Here is an 18,963-nt window from a genome sequence, read left to right as displayed (position 1 = left end):
ATATGAAGTATGTGAGCACAGGATCAGACCCACTTAATGGGGTGGCCTGCGGGACTCCTGCGCCCACTGGCCAGCCAAGAGTTTTCTCACATCCCTCATGGCACATATCACTGCTTGTTCAGAGGAGCCTGTGACAGTTTCCCAAATAGACCTATGGAGTATACTGCAGTGGCGGCTAATACTGATTCATAAACCATCAGGTGGAGTTTAGGAGCACACGCTATGGAAGAAAATCATCCAATAGTATTTATTAAGTGCTTGAGGAGAGAAGGGGGGTAAGGCTGAGTATACAGCCAAGTTTCTGGGTCCTGGTCTTCAGTCTCTCTCTTTCCCGCCTAGGAGATTATATTCTGAAAAGAAACATGAATGTATACATACAAAGAATGGCATCCTTAAGCCTCTATTTATCAGAAATTTCTTTCCTTTATACCATTTGATTAATTTATTATTATTATTATTATTATTATTATTATTATTACTTATTAATTTTTTTAGTTAGCTGGTTTTGGTTTTCAATCTTCTTTAAATCTCTTACTCCTATGTTACTCATATACACTATTTCACTTCCCTGCCTTAGTAATTATTTGGCAGTCAGGTTGTACAGTGCATAGAGCACTGAACTTGGAGTTAGGAAGATTTGAGCTTAACTCCCACCTTGGAATTTACTAACTTACAACTGACTTTGGCAAGTTATAGAAACAGCTGCCTGCCTCAGTTTTCTCATCTGTAAAATAGGAATAATGACAGTACCTACCTCCTCCTGCGTTGTTATGAAGATTAAATGAGATCATATTTGTAAAGTGCTTTGCAAACCTTAAAGCACTATATAAATGCTAGCTATTATTATTGTTATTTATCTTAGTGGTATCAATAACTAGACATTTATAATTATTCCCTACTCCCTATATACTACCTATATATAACTAATGTGCATATATAAAAATTCTTATTCCCTATATACTATTAATGTGTATTATATGTGTATATATACTATTTATAATATATATACTATTTAGTTAGTGTATAGGTAATTTATATAAAGTAGATATATGCTAATATATATAAGTAGCATATATTATTACATAATATACTCCCTATATACTACTAATATATCATACATGTATACATATTATATAATATATACATGTGTATCACATATGTAGATATATTATATATAATGTAATACATGTACATATTATGTATATAATTGTCCAGTCCCTACTTACTTTACACTAAGACATATTATATGTATACTACTAGTATATAGTTATACTAATATATTACATATGTGTGTATATATATAAAATACTTTTTAAGGAGTATATAGGTAGTGTATAGGGAGTAGGAACTAGTCCTGATTTCATTGGTGAAGTATCAAATTCAAATAGAAATGGGGGCTGTACATAAAGATCCCTGCAAGCAGTCTATTGACTTAGAAAACCACATAATAACATCACTTATATTCTAGTGTATTTTTTATTTATTTTGTGAAATATTTCCCAGTTAGAATTTTGTTCCGGTTCTTCAGGCCCTGGGGAGTGTTACAGGCCACAATCTGGCTGGCTGGCCTGTGTTTGACACCATTTGAATAGAAAACTCTCTCCACCAAAATATATTGACACCTGCTTAGAGGCTTGGTCTTTACTATGAGAGTACAACTCTGATGGACTGGCCATGTTGTTTGGATGCCAAACACATTTGCCAAAAAGAACTTACACAGGGCAAGTGTTCACATGGTAATCAGAGAAAGCGGTCAAGGTCTCTCTTAAGAACATTGGAATTCCTGTGGCCTTGGGAAAGTCACTTAACCCCAACTGCCCTCCAAAAAAAGGGCAAAAAAAAAAAAGAATGGGGTGGCTAGGTGGTGCAGTGAATAGAGCATTGGCCCTGGAGTCAGGAGGACCTGAGATCCGGCCTCAGACACTTAACACAAAAACTAGCTGTGTGACCTTGGGCAAGTCACTTAACTCCAATTGCCCTCCAAAAAGAACTTTGGAATTGATCGTGTGACATGGGAGACACTGGCACAGGACCACTCAGCATAGTGTGCCCACATCAGAGAAGATGCTATTCTCTATGAGCAAAGTAGCTCAAAAGAAACACAAGATATGCAAATTTAAAGTATCCACCCCCAATGTTCACAGAGACTATTTGTGCCTGACCTGTGGTAGAGCATTCAGACCTCATATTGGTCTGGTCGGTCACAGTCAGACATGCTGTAATTTGACTCTAACATGGTGATGCCATTTTGGTCCTCTTCAAGAATGAAGGACAACAACCAGTCTTAGAGAGCTGCCTAGGGCAAAGGCATGCTAAATGACTTATCCAGAGACACAGAGCCTGTGGGGGGGAGGTGGGAGTCAGCTGTTCAGTTAGCTCTCAACCAACCATGCCACGCCGTCTCTCTAAACTATGTTATATTGAATATAATTTAATTTTATTTGAGACATAAGATGGGCCTCATAATGTGGAAAGAAGTAGGTGACCCTGGGTTGATTCCATCAGAATGCAAGCTCTGATGCATTTTGAATCTGCTGTCTATGAACTATTTTTTCTTAAGATTTTATAAGTATATTTTTAGTACAGTGAGTTTCCTTTGTAATCTTATGTATTTTGTACATCTAAGTATATTATTCTAAAGGGTCCATAAATTTCACTAAACTGCTAAAGAAGTCTGCGACACACACATAAAATGACTAAGAACCCTACTCTAGAAGGTTCTACTATTTTAAAAAAAAACAAGCAAAAAACCTCAGGCTCAGTCATAGAAACAGATTACAGTTGCTTCCTGAGGACCCAGCATACCAAAGCACAGAGAAGTCCATCACTTCTAGGTTTAGCTATTTGGCAAAGTGTTATTTAATGATTGCATTGCATGAAACCACAAAAAATGCATAAGAAATGGACCTTTGTCCTGCACGCCACCTTTCACTTCCTCACTGACAGTGGCAGAGTCATAGAAAGGGGAAACAGAGTATATTAAGAATAGCATGTTTCTTAGACAATCTATAAACATTCATTTGTTTTTGATCTGAATGTAAAATCTTTCTCCAGTGATCAACAAGTAGATGTGCTACAGGATGAACGCAGTCCAAACAATTCTGAAATTCTTACTGAGGATGTATCCCGAAGATAAAAGGAAGTTGCAGCCCAAGGGAAGAATGACCCATAGGCTTTCCTTTTTGTTGTTGTTGTTTATCCTTGTAGAGTCAACACAATATTCACAGAACCTATGGTGGCTATGACTGGCATAATTCTGAATTGCAAAATATAACAGACTCTCCACATTGAAGACAGAACCAAAACATTTATCCAAACACCAGAAAGCTGAATCCCAACACCAGAAAGCCAAATCCATCATAGCAACAAAGAAATCTATTCACAATAACAATGTAGGGGGCCCCTCCATCCCCAAGCCTTCCCCTGGCTAAGGCCTTCCCACAAACGAATACTCACATCTCGCTGCCTGCTTCCTCTCTCTCCCTCAGCTCTAACTGCCCTGACCAGCTTCCTCTGGGTTCTGCTCCACCCTTTCTGCTCCATCTGATCATGCAAGCTCCTCCCACCACATACTCATGTGACTCAGGCTTCCATTTGACTCAAGCAGGTTACATGAGCCTATTAATGGATGGGAAAGATTTTCCCATTAAGCACAAATACATTACCATTACAATTCTTCATTCTCCTTCTTGAAGAAGACCAATGGTATCATGGGGTGATGTTTTGATTTGTGCACAATTTGGATTTAAGTGAGGCAGAGTTGCACAAAGTCATCAACCTCACTCTTTCCTCTAGAGTAATTGAAGTACAATGGCAGGACAAAAGTCAGGGTGACTAGTGATAGTCTGGGATGCAGTGGATGACACTGGCATCTTCTATGTCTGACCAAGTTGTAAGCACTCCACAGTGCTTGCTTCAGTCACCTTCATGGCTGTTGTTCAGAAAAGGGAAGTCTTTACATGATTGGTGTAGACAGCCCCCTAGCTCCCTGGGGCTTGAGACCTGTCAGTTACCCTCAACCTGGTATAGCCTGTCTGCTGAGACAGTTTTACTAGGGTGTTGCTACTAGACATGCTACAGCCTCTTGGAGTCACAGGTGAGAGTTGGGTAAAGATGGACACCAAACATGAATGAACAGCCCTGAAAAAGACTCAGCAAGCCCTCCTTGAAGAGGTAAATAAAAGATTTTGTTTCAAGGTAAATCCAAAGGCAATAAGAAATGTCATTTCTTGGGACATTAGGTCATTTGTGCTACTCAGGATGAATATTTGCAAAAAAAAAAAGGCCACCTTGAAAGTAATTGCAACTTTCAAATCCAGCCTCAGACAACTAAATAATTGGGTAACTTTGGACAAGTCATTTAATCTGTTTGACTCAGTTTTACCATCTATGAAATGGGAACAATAATAGTACCCACTTCCCATGGTTGTCATAAAGCTCACATCCAATATCTATTAGAGAAGAGGAAGCACTAGGCCTGAAGATCTTGACTTTTATTGTGCCAGGGATGGCAGCCTACGGACCCCTTTTCAGAATAATGTTTTTAAATGCTTAAAATAAGATATATAGATTTGCAAAAGAAACCAATTACATTGAAATAAAAAAGTGATTTTTTTTTCTCATCCAGGTTCACAGACCTCTGGAGAAGACCTAAGCTAGAGAAAATCAATGAAGAACTTACTAAGAACTTATAAATTAAATAAACATATGCTTTAATATACTCACTGACTTCATTTATTCATGAAATATTTATTAAATCTCAATTGTGAGCTGGACTTACAAAGATCAAAACAAAACAAAAAGTCCCTTCCCATATACTTTGTGTATATTTTGTACTATGAAGGATGGGAAGGTCCTAACAACTGGGGGGAGGGAGGGAATCAGAGAATCTTGGTGAATGGGGTGGTGCTTGACATGAGCCTTGAAGGATGTTAGGCTTTATCAGGGGTGGAGGAGAGGAGGGAACACATTCCAGGCATAGCAGGGACAATCTGTACAAAAAGATTTGGAAATGGAAGGTGACACCTAGGGGATGGGAAGCAGGTCAGCCTGCCTAGACCTTAAGAATTCATGGAGGGTGATAATGTTCAGTAAACCTGGAAAGGTGAGCTGGAGCCAGATTGTTAAAAGTTTAAAATATTATTGGTGTCGCCCTAGATCTCTGTCTGCTCCTCCCCCCTTGCTGTAGAGAGGGAGTGATCATTGGATGATTCTGTTTAGTCCTTAGTCTTGTCTGACTCTTTCTGACCCTATGTGGGATTTTCTTGGTAAAGATACTGGAGTGGTTGGCTGCTTCCTTCTTCAGGGGATTAAGATGAATTGTGGTTGTATGGTTTGTTCTTTGTTCTCAGAGAGAATTGTAACTTCAGGAAGATGATGCCGTGACTTGCAAATGAATTGGATTACAGTGAGAGAGCTCTGTCACCAGACTCACTTTCACCTCCAGGGCCATCCGGGTCCTGGGGCCAGACATATATCATAACAACTGGAGATTGCCCAGGATGTGGTGGGAGAGCTTGGTCTTTTTAAGCTAAGGTCTTTCTGAGTTCTCACCCTGACTGCGACAATGCTTATTTAGAGGTTGAATGACTTGCAGATATTCACAGCTAGTGAATATCTGAGGTCACATTTGAAATCAGATCTTCCTTCTGGGTCCAGAACTCTATCCAATGGGCCACCCAGCTGCCTCTAGGGAGTGGTGACAGGAGGTGATAAGACAGAACAGAAAAGTCCTCTGCTCAAGAAAGACTGGACAGGATGTCACAGCTGACAGAGGTGACTGTCCAGTTGGCACACTTTCTTTTATCAGGGTCACTCATCCTACCCCACTAAAGCTGGGGCAAGATGATATAAGACATCCCAACTGGGACGAGACACACAAAACCAAGAATGTTCCTTTCTTACCTGTCAGGGAATTTTGTTTTTTCTCCCATGTCTTTCTGTCCCTGGGCCATGAATCCCAGGCCCAGAGTTCTTACCTCTTTATTCTAAAGACCCATCCATCTGGAAGTGATCCTTTTTTTTTGCTCTCCCTCCCCCACCACCTTTTTTTTCTTTTTCTTTTTTTTTTCTTCAGATAGTGCAGCTGTGAGGAACTAAACAACTTCAAATTCTTTCTTTCCTGGAATTCCTGAGTTCAAGGCAGTGCCTTTGTGACCCGGCAGGTTTGGGGGTTAGAGTGAAGTAATGAGCTCACAGTCACTGGGGAGGTGTTTAATCATTGTTCATTGTTTTCCTTTTATTATGTGCTGTCCATTTATTTATCAAGTCTACCCTGACTGTATAAAAGCTTTATTTAGTATCCAAGTACTTTTCCCCTCTTCTGTGGACAGCCAAATCCATTGTGCTTGGATAATGGGACTGGGGCTTCCCGAGGTAGTGATGGCAAAGAAAAAGGTGGAGTTTGACCAGGAGATGGTGGCTTAGAATTAGTAACTAATTCCTGATTGGATAAATGTATACATGGGGCAGATAGGTGGCATAGTGGATGAAGCCCTGGGTCTGCAGACAGGAAGACCCAATTCTAAATCCAGCCTCAGACCCTAACTAGCTGGGTGACCCTGGGCAAGTCACAAGTTCTGTTTGTTTTAGTTTCATCATCTGTAGGATAGGGATAATAATAGCACTTACCTCCCAGGGTTGTTGTAAAGATCAAATGGTATAATGTGTAAAATGCTTAGCACAGTTTCTGGCGCATATTAACTAATATAAATATTAGTTTCCCTCTCCCTCTTCCTCCTCCTCCTTCATCATCATCATCATCCTGTTACAACCAGTGATCATGGTACCACAGAGAAAGGCAGAGTTGAGGAGTAGAAGGCTGCTGATTCTCTGAGAATCAGAGAGAATAATACTCAGCACTTCTACCACCATATGGCCTATGCAGACCACCATATGAACGTATGGGATTCTCCAGTATGTAGATCATCAGATCTAACTTATATTATACAAGTAGATGTCAACACCCTTTGAGCTTGTGGCTAAACTAAACAGTTGAATGTATATTTTATTCTTTGGTTAACAGGGAGTCATCGAAGCTTCTTCAGCAGAATGGTGATTTGGTCAGACTTGTGATTTTGGAACGTCACTTTGGCTGGAGACTGGAGGCAGAGATATCAGTTAGGAAGCTATTGCCTTACCACATGCAAGAGGAGCTAAGAACCTGAAGGTGGTTCAGGGAATGGACATGAGATTATGGAGGTTGATTTGGTAAGACTTGACAACCTATTGTATATATAGGGGTTTAGGGAGAATTAAGAGTTGAGGGTAACTCTGAGATTGTGAACATAGGTGACTAGAAGTACAGTGGTGCCTTTGACAGAAATAAGAATGTTGGGAAGAGAGGTGGCTTTTGGGGAAGAGATAATGAATTCTGTTTCTGATATGTTGAATTTCAAATGCCTTCAGGACATCCAGTTGGAAATGTCTAACAGGCAGTTGTGATACAGTACTAGAACTCAGGGGAGAGACTAGGGAGAAATATATAAGTTTAGAAACCATCTGCATAACAATAATTGAACCCATGAGAACTGATGAGATCACTGAGAGAGAGGATATAGAGAGAGGGAAAAGAAGAGGGCCTACAGGTGAGCTCAGGGGAGGAGAGCAAAAAATATATTGGGAAATATCACTTAGGAATAAGAAACAAAAAGAGGTCCAAAGTCTGCAGATTACACAGAAACTTCATACCTATAGATCATGAATAATTTCTTTGAGAATAGAATGAGGTGGCATTAAGCATGGCTAGCACCCAATCATTTCACCAAAAAAAAAGAATATATTTTAATAACTAGTTAATGACTAGATACTTAAGTAGGAGTCACTTCTAGATCATTTGTGTAGAGTTGGGTGGCCAGGTGGCACAACTAAAATCTAGCCTCAGACACTTATTAGCTACATGACCCTGGTAGAGTCACTTCACCTCTGTTTTCCTCGGTTTCCTCATCTGTAAAATGGGGGGTAATAATAGCACCTACCTTTCAGAGTTGTGAGGATCAAATGAGATAAAAATAGTAAAGTCCTTAGCACAGTGTTTAACACATAGTAGTCACTATACAAATGTTTATTCCCTTCCCTGTATTCAGTTGTATATACATCAAAAGCTATCTTCTGCTCTGTTTCCCATGCATATGTGGAAAGTCATATTAAGCTCCTCAAAAGGTCTTACAATAGAATTAATAGACCACTGACTTGTTAGAACAAAGATAAGAATTGATATTAAATTAGAAGAGTAAATTGAGAAGCAACCGGGACAACTTTAAACTGACCTAATGAAATAAACTGTTGATGCCAAGAAATAGAAAATGGGTAAGAGAATGCATAGCAACAAAGACCACCCTTTCTTAAGGGAGTTTAATGGATATGCATCATTGTCATAAGAAGGAAACAGGTAGCAAACACTTGGTCTTCTTGCCAAGTGAAAAGACAGGGAGGTGAAGAGCAGCCCTGATTGAGGATATAAACTTTTTGTGAAATCTTACAAAGGAGGGTAGTAGAAGATCGTCTCCAAAAATAGTGAAAGAAAAACAAGTTTATAGTAAGCTTAGTGAGAAATATAACTAAGTACAGTTATCCTAAAAGCATTTGAACAAGAAACTGGGAGGTCAACAAACGAATGGAAAGAGGAAAAAAAAAAGATCTGCAAGGCATTTAAAAATAAATTATTTTCACTTATAACAAACACTTTTCATGGTGGACATGCTATATTTAGTTTCTAACAGAGTTCCAGAAATGCTACATGAGAATTTTGAAAGACCCCAAAGGGAAAAAAAAAGATAGGAAAAGCAGATGGACTAGACTGAGTATAGGGCGAGGTCTGTCCTAGAAGTGATAATTTTGAGGGAAATGAGGAATTGCTTCTTAAAGTATTTGAAAGAAGGGAGGATACAAAGGGGTGTGTGTATGTGTTTGTGTGAGAAATCTTAGATACCATATTAAAAAGGCAACTGAGAGAGTATCAATAAGTACTAATTCATATGTCTACTCTCCTTGTCTCTAAAAACAAAAATTATAGAATAATCTACATAGTTATCAAGGGCATACTTCAGAATGGGAACTTTCACAAAAGGCTTTTTCACAAAAGGTATTCTACAGCAGAACACACCTTTACCACTACTCATTTGGCAGAAAGTTATAGAGAATACGAGATCCCCAGTATATTTAGAGTTTGTTGACTATTAATCAAATGATGGTTATTTTTTTTTTTAAAGAGGAAAATACTGCCTTGAAGGCTCTCTTCATACCATGGTATCTCCCATGTAGATGTCGAAATCACGCACGATTTCTTAAACAATATAACAACAGAGATAATCTCAATGGTCATCTATCTGGTTATAAAAGTAAGGCATAAATACTTGCTAAAGGGGTTTTATTATATATATACATAAATACTAGCTAAAGGGCTAAATTGTCACAAATGATAGTATATAGACTCCAAATAAAAGAGGGATTCTCTAAAGATGTTGATATCTTTCAGTTGCTCCTTTTGCAGATGACATTGTGCTGATTACCTCAAGTTTTAGGACATTGCAGAGCCTCCTAGAAGAGATTCAGTCAAAAGAGCTCAATTTAACTATCCATAGAGGAAGATCACTTGGATGAAGACTGTCCGTTCAGATATGCTATGTAGTTGAATAGACAACCCAGAACTGATCCGTCAATTTGTGCATCTCGGACAGATCCTGAAAATGGACAATGAACAGGACCCTGAGTTTAACATTAGAAGAAACTATGTTTAAGAATACTTTGAGGGGCGGCCAGGTAGCACAGCGAGTAAGAGCACTGGCTCCAGTGTTGAGAAGACCTCGAGATCGAATCCCGGGCTCAGACACTTAGCACCTACCCAGAAACACCTGGCCGTGCAACCTTGAGCAAGTTACTTAATGCCAATTTCCCAATTGCTTAGGGGCGGCCAGGTGGCTCAGCGAGTAAGAGCACCGGTTCCAGTGTTGGGACGACCTGGAGATCGAATCCTGGGCTCAGACACTCAGCACCACACCCAGAAATAACTGGCCGGTAACTTAATTTAACCCCAATTGCTTAAAAAAAAAAAAAAGAATACTTTGAAGGATCCAGCAAAATTTTTCATCAATTGATGCATCTGGTCCCAGAGGAGAAATGGACTGGATGGCTTTTAGAAATGACAGTGCTTTTAATAATCCTAAGTTTTTTTCCTGAAATCAAGGTCCATCTTTTTAATTTTAACTTTTTTAAAAAAATCTTCGTATCACAATAATCTCCTAATATTTCTCCTATCTCATTCTATCCCCAATTGAACCCTTGTTTGAAACAAATGAAAAAACTTAAGCAAAACCAACTACTGCAGGACTTTTTATAACAACTTAGCCTTCCGTTGAAAAGAGGAGGGATGGATGGATCAAGACAGTTCCAGTGACTGATGGTTATTCCTAGTGTAGTCCCTGACTCTAAAGGAATTCTATTTACCCGTGGGCTTAGCCTTGTGCTTACTGTAAGATTAGTTCATTTCTAAAAGTCACAAGATCCCTTTGTCTGCCTCTGTGTAAAATCTCACACTTCCCAAATATCGACGAGCCATTCAGAATCTCAAGTTTTTTTTTTTTTAATGAGATTCACCTATCTAAATATGTGATTTCATCACAACCAGGTTCCCAAAGATGACAGGTAAAAAGTATATATGGTTTGTATCCTTTATGCTGCAGCAAAAATATCCATTAAGTTGACATCGTGTGTCATTAATGGATTCTGTCATCCAATAATGAATGAATTAGATCAGCCAAGTGTGAGGCTTTGCCTTTTTTCCTGGAAATTCCTGAACCTGACTAGCTCACCAACCAACACTGCTACTATATCTTCTTTATTTTATTTTAAATTTATGGAATAGAATAAGCATTTCCATAAAAAGGTGATTGTACATGAAATTGCAAAGTTAGTATGTACAACTTGCTATTCCTTTCAAATATACAACAAATTAAATTTCTTTTTTTCTTTCCTCCCCCCTACCCTAAGCCTAGAGATAGCTACTATCAGACGAGTATATACATATATATAGAAATATATATATGCATGTCTGTAAAATTATTTCATGCATATTTCTATTTATCAATTCTTTTTCTGGATACAGACAGCATCTTTCTTCATATGTCCTTTATAGTTAATTTGGGCATTTATAATAGTTAAAATAGCTTATTTGCTCAAAGTTGTTCTTAAAGTGATATTTCTATTATTATATAAAATATTCTTTTCATTCTGCTCTATGTTCAATCTTCTAACATACACTCCATTCCAAACCCATAGTCTCCCTATCTCTCTACCGAGAGGAAATAGCTTTCATGATCATCTCTTCTATAGGACTGAGACAATCATTACAAGTAATCAGCATTTGGCTGCCTTTTAAGGTTGCTTTGGTTTATATTACTTAAATTCTTGTAAATGGTAGAAATGAGCTATCTATAACAATTAGTGAAGACTTTTCCTGGAGGAAAAAAATGTAAAGAAAGTATGACTGGGGAGTGGGGGGTGTCGCAAGATCAGGGATGATCCAGTCATGTAGCAAGAACAAGGCATAATTGATGGACAGCTCACATGGCCAAGGGCAAGGACAACTTTTTTTTGGTCTTTATAGCTCCAGTGTCTTGCACATAATAGGCCCTTAATAAATGCTTATTGGATTGAATTGGATCGCTGACCCATTAAAATATCAGAATATTGAACATGATTGATGATGAATGATTTTAAATTTCAATTTTCATTGTACTATAGAGGGAGTCTAGAAGTAGATGGTATAGGAAATTAAATTAGATGCTTGTGACCTCAGGACCCTCCCCACTCAAGATTTTGGTTTAAAAGAATCTCTTATATCGGCTTATTACAGCTTACTTCTTTCTCTCAAAAGGGAACAGAGAAAGAAATTCCAAATTAGTTGAGTATTTTGGTTCTTTTTCTTTTCAATGTTTATTCAACCAAAAAGGCAAAGATAGAGAAGACCAAAATAAATGAAAGTACTTGGATCCTGGGTCTTAATAGGTTGAAACACTTAGGGACAGATGGAGGGGTGGCCAGAACCACAGCTGGTCATTCTAGCATTTTTGACCCCTGCTCATGCTCCACTCTTTGTATCTTCTTAGGTGCATTCCTGATGGCCTGTCCATCTGTTCTGATCCCGCTTTGGTGTTTCCTTACTTTCATTCTGGGTGTCATTCAAGCTTGATGTTCTCTTCCAAGTCTCAGTTTTTTCCTGGCTTGGTGTTCATCATCATTTCTCCTCTCTCTTCCTACTCCAGGGTGAACAAATGTTGACTGAGTGTCAGTGCTGGTCAGGAACATTTGACTTTGTGCCACCTAGTACTGAGATACTACAAGTGACTTACTATATTTACAGCATGTACTAACTTTGCTCCACGTGTCATAATATCCTGGGACCCATAGTCAGATACTACTTCATAGGGACAGTGGAGTTGAGTTCAGCTGGATAAATCAGATGTGCAGCTCTTGGGATGAAAGTACAAACATTTTATTTAGATGGCTTTTTCATCATGTGCTATATTTAGTCTCTAGACAGCATCTTGGACCCACATAGACAATCAGAATGAACATACACACACATACATATACACACATACATGCACCACATGGGGCTCTGCAGAAAGGTTTTTGAGTAGGTACAACGCAACAAAGACACAGGAAGGGAAAATGCGGGAGACCCAAACCACTTCAATTAGACCAGAGTACCATTCAAGCCTACACTTAGCAGTGTGTCACCAGTCTTCCTATTTTTTTAAATGCATGTTTTTATCTATCTTGTTAACAACTTTCCCAATTACATATAAAACATTTTTAACATTCATTTTTTAACATTTTGAGTTCCAAATTCTCCCCCTCCCACCCACGCCTTTCCCATACCTTGAGAAGGCAAGAAATATGATATCAATTATACATGTGATCTCATGCACATCATATTTCCACATTAGCCATGTTACAAAAGAAAATAAACAATACACAAATGAAAAAAATAAAAAAGTTTTATTAAAATAAGTATGCTTCTATCTGTGCTCAGAGTTCATCAGTTCTCTCTCTGGAGGTGGATAGCATTTTTCACCATGGGTTCTTTGGAATTATCTTGGATCACTGTCTTGATCAGAGTAGCAATATCTTTCACAGCTAATCATCTTTACAATATTGCTGTTGCTATATATAATGCTCTCCTGGTTCTATGTACTTCACTTTGCATCAGTTCACATAAGTCTTCCCAGGTTGTTTTGATATCATCCTGTACCATCTTGCTCATCATTTCTTTTAGCACAGAAGTATCCCATCACAATCATATACCACAATTTGTTCATCCATTCCCTGATTTATGCATATATCCTCAATTTCCAATTCTTTGCCATCACAAAAAGAGCTTCTATAAGTATTTTTGCACATATAGGTCTTTTTCCCTTTTCTTTGCTCTTTGGTCAATGTTTTATAGCCCTTTGGGCATAGTTCCAAATTGTTCTCCAGAATGACTAGACCAGTTCACAACTTCACCAAAAATGCATTAGTGTCCCAATTTTCTCACACCCCCTCTAGCATTTCTCATTTTCCGTTTCTGTCATGTTAGTCAACCTTATAGATGTGAAAATGTGAGGTGGTATCTGGGGTGTTTTAATTTGTATTTTTAGAGCATTTCTTTCATGTAACTATTGATAGCTTTGATTTCTTCTTCTAAAAACTGCCTGCTCATATCCTTTGGCCATTTATCAATTGGGGAATAGTTCTTAATTATATAAATTTGACTCAGTTCTCTATATATTAAAGAAATGAAGCCTTTGTCGGAGAAACTTGCCAAAAACATTTTCCCCAGCTTTTTCCTTCTAATTTTGGCTGCATTTGTTTTGTTTGTGCAAAACCTTTTTAATTTCATGTAATCAAAACTATCCATTTTACTTCCTGTGATCATCTCTATCTCTTGTTTGGTCATAAACTCTTTCCTTATCCATAAATTTGACAAGTAAATTTTTCCTTGATCCCCTAATTTACTTATGATATCACATTATGATATCAGTCTCTTTCAAATTGCTTTACAATTTTCCCATCAATTTTTGTCAAATGGGGACTTATTAACCCAAAAATTTGGATCTTTGAGTTTATCAAACAATAAGTTACTATGGTCATTTAATACTGTGTATTGTGTACTTAATCTATTCCACTGATTCACCACTCTGTTTCTTAGCCAGTTGTTGTTGTTCAATCATTTCAGTCATGTCCAGTTCTTCATGACTCTGGAGTTTTCTTGGCAAAGATATGGGAGTCTACTATTTCCTTTTCCAGCTCATTTTAAAGATAAGGAAACTAAGGCAAATGGGGTTAAGTGACTTGTCCAGGATCACAGAGCTAGTAAGTGTCTGAGGCTGGATTTGAACTCAGGAAGATGAATCTTCCTGACTACATGCCCAGCACTCTATCCCCTGTGCCACCTAATTGCCCATTTCTCAGCCAGTACCAGATTGTTTTGCTCCTCCCTGTTCAGCCCCTTCCTGTTATGTTAGCAACAGGGGTTCATCCCTTCTGTTTCTTTAACAGAGGCTTAATTTGAAAGTAGGTACTAAGTACCTGTCAGCTTAGCAATACAAAGGGATCTTCAAATTTCATTACTATTACACTTTATGATATAGTTTGAAATCTGGTACTACTAGACTGCCTTCCTTTACTTTTTTTTTCATTAATTTCCTTGATATTCTTGACCTTTTGTTTTTCCAGATTAATTTCATTATTATGTTTTCTAGCTCTATAAAATAATTATTTGGTAATTTGATTGTAATAGCACTGAATAAGTAAATTAACTTAGGTAAGATTGTAATTTTTATTAAGTTGGCTTGGCCTACCCATGAGTAATTAATATTTCTCCAATTGTTTTGATCTGTCCTTATTTAAGTGAAAAGTGTTTTGTAATTGTGTTCATATAGTCCCTGGATTTGTCTTGGAAGATAGACTACCAAGTATTTTGTATTGACTGCTGTTTTTTTAAATGGAGTTTATATGTTGGATCTCTTTGGTAATACAGAGAAATGCCAATGGTTTATGTGGATTTATTTTATATCCTGCAACTTTGCTAAAGTTGTTTATTAATTGTTTCAACAATTGTTGATTCTCTAGGGTTCTCTAGATATACCATGCTATCACCTGAGAAGAGTGATAGTTTTGTTTTCTTGTTGCCTATTTTTATTCCTTCAATTTATTTTTCTTGTATTATTTTCATAGTTAGCATTTCTAATGCAATATTGAATAATAGTAGTGATAATGGACATCCTTGCTTTACCTTCAATCTTATTGGGAAGGCTTCAAGTTCATCCCTGTGTTCTGGTTTTTAGATAGATACAGGGCATTGCCATTCTTGGCCTGTGTGAAAGATACCTCAGGGTTATCTGCATCTAAATACACATTCACAGCTTGGTAGACCACACGGGAGGGGGAATCACTGGAGTTCCTCTCTCATTCATTTCTTCACTCCTTCACCTGGTGCTCTTTGATAATATAGGACATTTCAGGATGATGAATAATCTAGGGGAGAGTTCTAAAATCCAACATGGAGTCATAGAGACTGTAGAACAACAACAGGTCAGATGGTCAGTAAAGAAGATGAGGAAGAGGCAAGGAGGAAGACATTTCAGTGGAATCTCTCTCACAAGGCCTAGAAGAATTCTGGCTTCAAGGATTGGGTTTAATTGGCTAAAAGGCTAGAGTTCTTCCTGGCACGTCAAAGATTGATATCAATTTAATGTAACACAATTCAAAGAAACCTTCATCATCTGTTTTGATTTCCTCTGAGGACCTCAGTCTCTTGGCATAGGAACTTTAAACTATCCAGGGGCAGGGGGGAGGGGACCTGCAGCCTCATAGTGACATGTGGCCCTCTAGGTCCTCAAGTGCAGCCCTTTAATCAAATTCAAACTTCACACAACAAATCCCCTTAATAAAAGGATTTGTTCTGTAAAACTTGGACTCAGTCAAAAGGCCACACCAAAGACCTGGGGGGCCACATATGTCCTTGAGGCTACAGGTTCCCCATCCCTGGTAGACAAAGGTTTCTTGACCTGGGGTCCACAGATTTCTTTTTTTAATATCTTGATAACTATATTTCAATATAATTTGTTTCTTTTATAATCTCATTTTATCTTATGCATTTAAAAATGTTATTCTGAGAAGGGTTCTACCTAGTACCAGAGGGGCTCATGACATACTAAAAAGGTTAAGAATTCCTGGTCTACACAAAACCATATTCAACTTAGCATTTAGGTTTTTTCCAAGACTGAATCAGCTCAGCATTTGTTTGTTTTTTTTGTCTTGATACAATATTGGGTTCCAGCAGTTGGAAGTATGTCGGAGTGAACTCCTAAAGAACCATTGCATAAGCCAATGACTTTTCTTCTTATCAAAAGAAAGATAGACCCTTATTTTTCTTTTCATAATCCAAAACTCTTTGAACTATAGGTAATAATTGCAATTTTCAATGCCCTGTGGAGATTAGAATTCAGCATTACCCAGCAGGGTGGAAGGTTCAGGGTAGGAGATGATCCAATCAGAGAGTTCTCATACACCAATTAAATATTTTGCCTAGACTTGCTATGCAAGAAACCAAAGTTGAATAACAATCAAAATCAACATCCCCTGTCTCAAGTGGGCTCAATATTTTAGGTTTCTAGTGGAAGAGAGAGAGAGGAAAAGAGAGAGAGAGAGAGAGAGAGAGAGAGAGTGTGTGTGTGTGTACAAAATTTCTATTCTTTCCAGGTGGCCTTGTGAACATTCCATTCTTGGTCTTTTCCAGTAGATCTGTTTTTTACTCTAGTTATGCTCATGGAGAGATCATAGAAATGTATCTCCTTCCTCCCTCCCCTAGTGCATCCCACTGATATCAGCCCTACCCATTGAGTTTGTGTTCCAAATAGGCACTCACATCATCTTTCAATTCCCTATGCGTCCTTCTTCTGAGGCACCTGCGCTGAGTTATGCCATTTAATGCTGGGCTGCTTTTTTTTTTTTTTTTAAGATCTCTGAAAGAAAGTAGGGGAGAAGTGGAAATGCTGGTTTCCAATCAATTCTCCCAGTGAAGGAGCTATGCCTATAATTTCTTTTGACCAGTTCAGCCTTAGGTGAGGTTTGGAATGTGAATATGTAGGTTTTAATAAACTTTTTATAAACTCTCTTTTGATGAGTTGGGTTCCCAAAGCAAGGCGCTGGCTCTGTCTCTCTTTGTCTCTGTCTGCCTCCATCTCTCTCCCTAACTCCCCTCCCCTCCATTTCTTTCTGGTGTTAATGGCTCCAGCTCCCATTCTAGAGGGTTTCCCCTACTATAAGGTGCCAGTTACACTTAGTATCTCTTTTATATCATGGATACCCTCCAGTGCTTGGTACCGTAGATTCTTTTAGCTAATTATCACCAATTAGCTTTTACAATGGGATATTTGCTGAGAAGATAAAGCAAAAACAGAAGTACAAACATTTCCCCTCCACATCTGGGGATACACTCTCCCCTATACATTTTGCCCTGACTCAAAGCAGTTTCTAAATTTGCCCCATCAAGTTCACCATTGGCCACAGCTCCTCCTTCTTGGCTGCCTTCAATCCCTGCTATAAAGAGTCCAGCAGGTCACTTGGGGCTTTACTCCTGACTAGGTTCAGCTATCTGAACAATGTGGCATGGACCCCAGCTCCTGGATCTGTGTGGCTCAACTCTTGACCTTTCACCACTCACAGGATCTAAGCCTAGTCCAATAAGCTTTCATGGAAGATCAAGAAAGGGCAAATACAAAGGGACAGAAGCAGCAGATAGGTCTTTATGCTCATTCTTTGTCTCTGAATTTTAATACAGCCAGAAAAGGACCTAAGCCATCAAGTAGTTACTACCTTTTATAAGCATTCTCAACTCTGGCCAAGCAGTCAGTTGAAAGGCTTCTCTTCTTCATACTCTGATTTCATGGCGGACAATTGTATCAGCAGAGCATGTTCATAAAGATGTCCTTATTAACCCCTCATTTACAGATACTTTTTGGAGGAGGGGGAGATGAAGGAATAATAAGTATTAAGTGCTCTGTGGTTATTTGAGTCATAGGGTCCTGGCATCTCTCTCCCAAGAGTTCCCATGATGAAATAACAATGAGGAATATATGCACATACTAGAATACTTAAGTATGTAGGTTATGGGGTAAGTATTCAGGGAAGATGGTGGTTCCAGTCACACATGCATACACATATTTATAATATGTAATATAGAATACAACACACGTATATGCATATATAGTGTGTATGTGTGCATATACATGTGTGTGCATGTATATGTGTATGTGTGTGTGCACGCACACACACACACACACTCTCTCTGGTTAATAACAAATGATTATACCACCAATCAGTAAAGCCTTTGTGGAGATATCCTAAGTAGGAAAACAGTCCTACTGATAGGAAATTCCCCCTTAAAGTGGACCATGCATTTTCACCAGATTATGGTCAGATTCCAGGGGAGGTGATGTGACAGACAGAGACACTTAATGCTCTTAACTCCTCACGAGCTGACGCTCTGATCAAGCACTTCTAATAACATGTGTACACTTAAGAGAAGCTTCTTATCTGGAGGCCCTGGGGGTTGGGGCTGAGGCTTCCACACTGCGTGGAGAATGGTATCTCTCTAACAACAGGTTTTCCCCATACAAAAATGAGGAAAGGATTCTGGATAGTCAAAGGATTATTTTTTTCTTTTTCTTTTTCTTAGCTTATCCCTCTGCTGCTCTTCTCTATGAATGGGAGAGCAGCATACAAAGGGAGATTTCTGGACCCCTTTCCTTTCTTCCCTCCTGAGTGAGAGATAGAGAAATCAGCAGCCTGTCTTCCAGTTCCCAGGTATAAATCATCTCTCCCAGCCCACACGCTTGCTCCCCATTCTTCTCGCTCATGACGCACAGCTGGTGGGGAGGAGGGAAAGGTGTGCAGAAGTAGAGAGAAAACAGCAGT

General features: G+C 38.5%; 1 long non-coding RNA gene across 2 annotated transcripts in view; it reads left to right on the top strand.

Moving 5' to 3' along the window:
* LOC138146773 (uncharacterized) overlaps window positions 1–10,033 on the top strand; it is a 72,550-nt gene extending 62,517 nt beyond the window's left edge. Inside the window, exons 2-3 of one of the 2 annotated variants that reach the window (XR_011164573.1) lie at window positions 7,025–7,209; window positions 9,491–10,033. This is a non-coding gene — a long non-coding RNA (uncharacterized lncRNA). Of the gene's footprint in view, window positions 1–7,024; window positions 7,210–9,475 lie in introns of both variants that reach the window. The other variant, XR_011164572.1, reaches the window with a different exon arrangement.
* The last annotated feature ends 8,930 nt before the right edge of the window (window positions 10,034–18,963 follow it).

This window comes from Petaurus breviceps, unplaced genomic scaffold (genome assembly GCF_028583685.1).
Source record: "Petaurus breviceps papuanus isolate PSGF00001 unplaced genomic scaffold, PetGlider_PUasm1.0 90769, whole genome shotgun sequence".
Classification (NCBI taxonomy): domain Eukaryota; kingdom Metazoa; phylum Chordata; class Mammalia; order Diprotodontia; family Petauridae; genus Petaurus; species Petaurus breviceps.
Note: the sequence above shows the minus strand (reverse complement) of the source record. Positions and strands in the feature narration are given on the sequence as shown.